We start from the raw sequence: 7,129 nt of genomic DNA on the forward strand, positions 1-7,129 counted from the left end.
AATACCACCCCACTCACTCCATCTCCATCACCATGACGCCCTCGCACTCACTCCTTCACTGCCCTCTTACCCACTCACATTCACTCCGTTACCCTAAACCCCTCCCACTCACTCTGTCACTGTCATCCAAATTCCTCAAACTCACCCCATCACCGTCACAATGACCGCCTCACATTACTCAATCGCCAGCGCCATGACTCCCTCACACTCACTCCATCACCGTCACCTTACCTCCTCACAGTCACTCCTTTACTACCCCATGACCCCACCACACTAACTTCACCAACATGACAACCCTCACAAACGCTCTGTCATTATGACCATGGCACCCTCACATTCACTCCCTCATCATCACGTTGACAACCTGTCACTGACTCCTTCACTGTCACTTGACCACCTCACACTCTCTCTGTTCTCGTCAACCTGACACCCTCTACTCGGTCACCGTCACCATGACACCCTCACATTCGCTCCGTCACTTTCACCCTGACATCCTCATACTCACTCGTTCACCGATACCCTGACCATCTCACGCTCACTCTATCATCAAATTGACCATTCTCACTCACTGGCCCACTTTCACCCTGACCATCTCACTGTCAACGTCTTCCCCTCACACTCTTTCCTTCACCCAATCCTTTAACGCTCCGTGCATCACCGTCACACTGACCCCCTCATCCTCACATCATCACTGTTGCGTTTATCCACTCAGACTCAGTCCGTTACCACCAGCAGGGCCCCCTCACACTCACTCCGTCACCTTCCCCTGACCCACTCACACACACACCATCATTGTCAACCTGCCGCTTTCACACTCACTCCACTACCTTGACCCATCTTATAAACATTCTGTGATCATGAATTCGCTACCGTCCCACTGACTCTCTCATCGTCACCATTACCATGACATACTCATCCTCAATCCATCACACTTTCTCCGTTATTGTCAATCTGACTAACCACACTCACTCGACCACTGTCACCCTGACCTGCTCACTTTCACTCCGTCACTGTTGAGGTGATCCCTCACACTGGTTCGTTCGCCATCATCCTGACATCTACACTGTCCCTCCATCACCATCACACTGATCCCTTCACACTCACTCTGTCACCATCACTCCTGACCCCAGCACACTTAGTCTGTGACTGTTACCTGGACGTCCTCACACTCACTCCGCCGGCCTACTTCCCCTCACAAACACCCTGCTATCGTCACCCTGACATCCTCACTCTCAGTCCATCATCATCACTTTGACTCAATCATAATCTATCTGTCACTGTCACCCTGACACTCTCACACCATTATCATCAATCTGACCGCCTCACACTTACACAGTCACTGTCACATGAGCACAATCACACTGATCTCCTCACACTCACTCTGTCCTGTCAGCCTGAAAGCCACTGCTCACTCTGACACTGTCAACCTGACCATACCACACTGTCTACATTATTATCACTCTGAGCCCATCACCCTTATTCCGTCACTGTCACAGTAACCCGTTCACACTGACTGCAACAGAGTTACCATGATCCCCTCACACTTTCCCCGTTAGCTGACCCTTCACACTCACTCCATCACTGTGACCCTCCATTATTTTCAAACTGATCCCCTCACACTCTGTCACAAGCAACCTGGCACCCTAAAACTCATTCTGCCACTGTCAGCCTGACCCCCCTACACTCAGTCTGTGTCACCATCACTCACTGCTACCATGAACCCTTCAAACACCCTGCATCTCCCTAATCCTGCACCCTGTTTGTGTCACTCTGATGCACTCTTACTCACTCCATTACTTTCACGCGGAAGCCCTCACATTTACCCCATCAATGTCACCGCGATCCCCTCACACTCACTCCATCACTGTAATCTGACTACCTCACAGACACTCCTTCACCGTCAGCATGACCAGCACTCACTCACTCCACCATTGTCATCCTGACCCCAGTACACACACACCATTACTGGAATCCTTACCCTCTCGCACTCACACTGTTACTCTACCCTGAACAGCTTCACACTCACTCCGTTACTGTACCCTAACTCATCACACTCTTCACTATCTGCGTGTCACGCTGACCCTCTCACACTCACTTGATCACCGACACCCTGACCCCCTCATACTCATTCTATCACCGTCACCCTGATCCCCCCACATTCACCCTGCCACTCTCACACTGACCCCCTCTAATTCACCCAGTTAACGACACCCTGAACCACTGACACTCACTCCATCACCCTCAAGCTAATCCCCTTGCCCTCATTCGGTTACCATCATACTGACCCCTCACATTCATTCTGTCAAAGTCACGCTGTCCACCTCACACTCACACATTCACTGTCATATTGACCACCTCACACTCACTCCAGCACTGCCATCCTGAGCCCCTCACACTCACTCCATCACTGTTATCCTAACACCCTCAAACTCCATCCGTCGCTGTCACGTTATCCTCTTATACTCACAAAGTCACTGCCATCATGACTCCCTCACATTCACTTCTTCACTGACATTCTGACCCCCTCATGCACTCGCTGTCAACCTCTCCCCCCTACACTCACTCTATTGCAATAATCAAGACCCACCCATCCTCACTCCATCATGGTTACCGTGATCCCCTCTCAATCTCAACGTCATTGTATCCCACATCCGTCATAGTCACTTCATTATCATCATCCTGACCATTCTCACTCAAATCGTGACTATTACCCTGACCCCGTCACTCTCACTACATCACCGTCACCTGACACACTCACACATTCCGTTTATCACCATCACCCTGAAACTCCATACAGTTACACTGAACTCCTTACACTCATTCCTTCACCGTCACTCTCACTCTGTTCCCGTCACTCTGACCTTCTTATACTCACTGTATTCCCGTCACCCTGACCCCCTCACAATCGATCCATTCCTGTCAACATGATCCCCTCATCCTCGCTCCGTAAATGTAATGTTGACGCTCTACCACTCATTCAGATACTGTCACCTTGAACCCCTCACTCTCACTCCACTACTCTCAGCCTGACAACGTTACACTCACTCCATCACCGTCACTCTGCCCCCGTCACACACACCCCATCTCCCTAAACTCTTCACGCTCACTCCAATCCCGTCACTTTGACCCATTCGCATTTGTTCTGTTAACATCACACTTCTGTCTCACATTTTTCCATGTCAGTCACCCTGACCCTGTGACACTCACTCCATTCACGTCACCCTGATCCCTTCACACTCAGTCCATTCTCGTCAGCCTGTACCGCCCCACACTCAGTCTGTCACCTGGACTCCCTCACATTCACTCTTTTCCCGTCCCTTTGACTCACTCATTCTCACTCTGTTCCAGACACCCTATACCCCTCACACTCACTCCATCACCCTAACCCCCTGACACGCCTTCGGTTCCCGTCACCCTGACTCCCTCGCACCAATCATGGTCACCCTGACCCCCTCACGCTCACTCTGTAACGTGATTCTGACCCCATCACACTCACTCCATTACCTTGACCCCATCACACTCACTCCATTCCCGTCTCCCTGGATCCCTCACGGTCACTCTGTCACACTGACCCCCTCACACACGCAAACTCGTTTACCATCAACCTGACCCCCTCACACTCACTCCGCCAGAGTCACCCTCACCCCCACACTAAAATTGTCACCCTCACACTCTCGCACTCATCCTTCTCGTCACCATGACAGCTCATACGCACTCTGTTCCCATCAGCCTGTACACCTCCCACTCACTCCGTCACTCTGACAGACTCACACTCACTCCATCCCTGTCACCCTGTCACCGTCACACTCACTTCACCACCATCATAATTCCCTCTCCCTCTCCTCCATCTCCGTCAGCCTGCCCACCTCAAACGCACATCGTTTCCGTCACCCTAACTCCGTCACACTCATTCCGTAATCCTAACCCCTTCACACTCTCTCCGTTCAGGTCACACTAATCCACTCTCACTAACTTCGTCACCCTCACTGCCTTGCATTCACTCCTTCTGTTCACCTGGATCCCCTCACATTGATTTCATCAGCATCACCCTGACCCCCACACACTCACTCAGTAACTGTAAACCCTTCACACTCATTCCATTCTGGTCACCCTGCCGCCCTCACTCTCCATCAGTCACAGTCACCCTCACGCCATCACACTATCTATGTCACACTGAATCCCTCGCACTCCCTCCATTCCAGTTACCCATTCCACCTCAAACAAACTCCGTTCCCGTCACCATGACCCCCTCAAGGCACTCCATTCCCGTCACCTGACTCCCTCGCATTCACTACATCACTGTCACACTTCCCTCTCATACTTCTCTGTCACTGCCATCCTGACCCACACACACTGATTCCGTTACCGTCACCGTGAAACTATCACACTCACTCTGTCACTCAAACACTCTTAACCTTACTCCACTCCCTCACCCTGGCCCCTTCACACTCACTCCATTCCGGTCACCATGGCACCCTCACACTCACTCTGTCAATATCACGTAGACGCCCTCATACTCAATCACACGCTGTCAACTTGACCCCCTGAATCTCACTCCATCACTGTCAACCTGATCACCTCACACTCACTCCATCGCCGTTACTCTGAGACCCTCACCCTCAGCCCGTCTCCCTGGACCCCCAAACTCACTCTGTTCCTGACACCCAAACAGACTCGTCTTCCCCTCTCACATTCCTCCATCACGGTCAACCTGACCAGGTTACAATCGCTGTGTTCCTGTCACCCTGATCCCCTCACACTCATGCTGCCATCCTGACCACATCACACTCACTCCATTCTCGTTAGCTTGTATCTCTCACACTCACTCTGTCACCTGGTTCCCCTTACACTCACTCATTCCCCCTCCCCGATCCTCTCACACTCTGTCCCCAAAAAATTGCTCCCCTCACATTCACTCCATCACCCTCACCCCCATACACTCTCATTTCCCGTCACCCTGTCACCTTCGCATGCCATCATAGTCACCCTGATCCCTTAACACTCACTCCACCACGATGACCCCCTCACACTCACCGCAATCACGTTACTCTGTATTGCTCACGCTCACTCCGTCTCCCTGAGCCCTTCATACTCTCTCGGTTCCCATCACCTTGACCCCCTCACACTAACTCCATAACGTCACCCTGAACCCCACACACTCACACTGTACACGTCACCCTGACACCCTCACACTCACGCAGTCACCCTGACCCGCTCGCACTCTCACTGCATTCCCTTCCTCTGACCTCCTCACAAACACTCTGCTCCTGTCACCTTCTACTCCACACACTCATTCTGCCATCCTTCCCCCTCACGCTCACTCTGTTTCCGTCACCCTGACTCCCGCGCACTCGCTTACCTGCACAATCTCACCATCATGTTTATTCCATGTGCGCAACCTACCATAACAGACGCCCACTGCCATTGTTACTCCCCCGAGAGTCTGTCTCTCTTGAGCTCAGCCTCTTTAGCACAAAGCAAAACAACAATACTGCTCACTCTACTGCTCGGCACATTTTAATGAACTTTTTTATTGTTTATAAATTGAATTGCTAGATACAGTCAGTGCGATAGTGCGTTATCTCTCTTGCCCCTAAGTTGAGTGCAGCTTTGAAATGTGTCCCTTCAACCCCTCATTGGATAAATTTGGACAAACGAGCAGTGCTCTCAGGCTTTTGCCAAAGCGACAGGCGGCTTCATCACTGAGCACTGAACTGAAATGAGGTAATCCCGAATTGATTGATTTAATGGGTGAATTTGATTAATTGATGAATGTAGATAAATGAATATTTCAGCACATTTTTTAGCTGATGTTTGAATTTAGTCTGGGTTACGGCATAAATCACGGTGTTTGTGCAGCAACTGAGGAGCTGCAACATGAAGCCCAATTCCTGCACAAAGTAATCTATGGTCACAGATTGATATCCAATATAATACATCCGCAGCCATATGGAAAACACCATTGTCATTGACCATAACAGGATGAAATTGGCCGAGATCACAAACAATAAAATAATGGACCTTTTTCGCTTTCTCATTTCTGTGTCAGACTGACTGGCCCCATTGGTGTGAGTCAAGAATCTTCTGCGGGCTCTGCTGGTGACTAAAATGAAACTGACCGTGAAAACATTGAGCAGCAGAATCAGGGCAAATGGGAGAGCCGGTGTTAGAATGTAATGGAGGAACTCGATTGTGACCCAGATAGGGGAGGATATAACAGCGTATGTTACATTACAAAACCAGGGGGCGTCCCCCAGCCCATAGCGAGCTGGGAGCATAAAATACCAGAAAATGTTTTTCAAACTGCTTAACACAGTCACTGTTCCCAGAACCACAGCCGCTGAATTCTCACTGCAATATTTACGTTTCAGCTTCTGGCAACAAATGGCCACAAATCGATCAAAGGTGAAAGTGACGGTAAACCAAACAGAACAGTCAGTGGCTGCATAAAGCAGAACGGCGTGGATATTACACACTGGAATGGAGAACAGGAAATAAAACTGTTTCGTATAAAGAGTGGGTATGCGTCTCAGCATCAGGTCGAGAATAATGACGAGTAGATCCGCCACTGCCATGGCCAGCAGGTAACGTCTGACACATGGAGATAATCCACAATCTTTATTTTTCAAGATGTAGATCGTCACTGCGTTAACTGTGAGGAAAGAAAACAAACACATTATCCATCAGCCCGGAGCCAAAGTAATCGATTTGATTGAGGGCTCAGTGAGATTTTCAAATGTGCCACGGTATTCAGAGATGTAATCAAAAAAACTGAACCTGAAATACCAAATTAGAAGCTCTGAACGACTGAGAAAAATATGTCATAAAATGTAGGGAACCCTCCTATCCCAAACACATCCGTAAGAACTGATGGTTTCTGGAAAATTCCCACACACTCGATTATTTGAAAGGAGACACAGTTCACTTCCTTCCAGTTCTTAATATGGAAAATGAAAACATTGCTGTCCTGAAAGATTCTCTCCCAGTTCCGTGAAGACAAACGAAAGTTGGAAATTTCTGTCTTCCTGTCTAAATTGTGGTCAATACTCTGTCGTGAAGAAATGTAAATGTAGAGCAAATCTTTTTACTCTTTAACGACCTAAGGAGACCTCGAAACATTGCATCCTTC

This window comes from Hemiscyllium ocellatum, chromosome 51 (genome assembly GCF_020745735.1).
Source record: "Hemiscyllium ocellatum isolate sHemOce1 chromosome 51, sHemOce1.pat.X.cur, whole genome shotgun sequence".
Classification (NCBI taxonomy): domain Eukaryota; kingdom Metazoa; phylum Chordata; class Chondrichthyes; order Orectolobiformes; family Hemiscylliidae; genus Hemiscyllium; species Hemiscyllium ocellatum.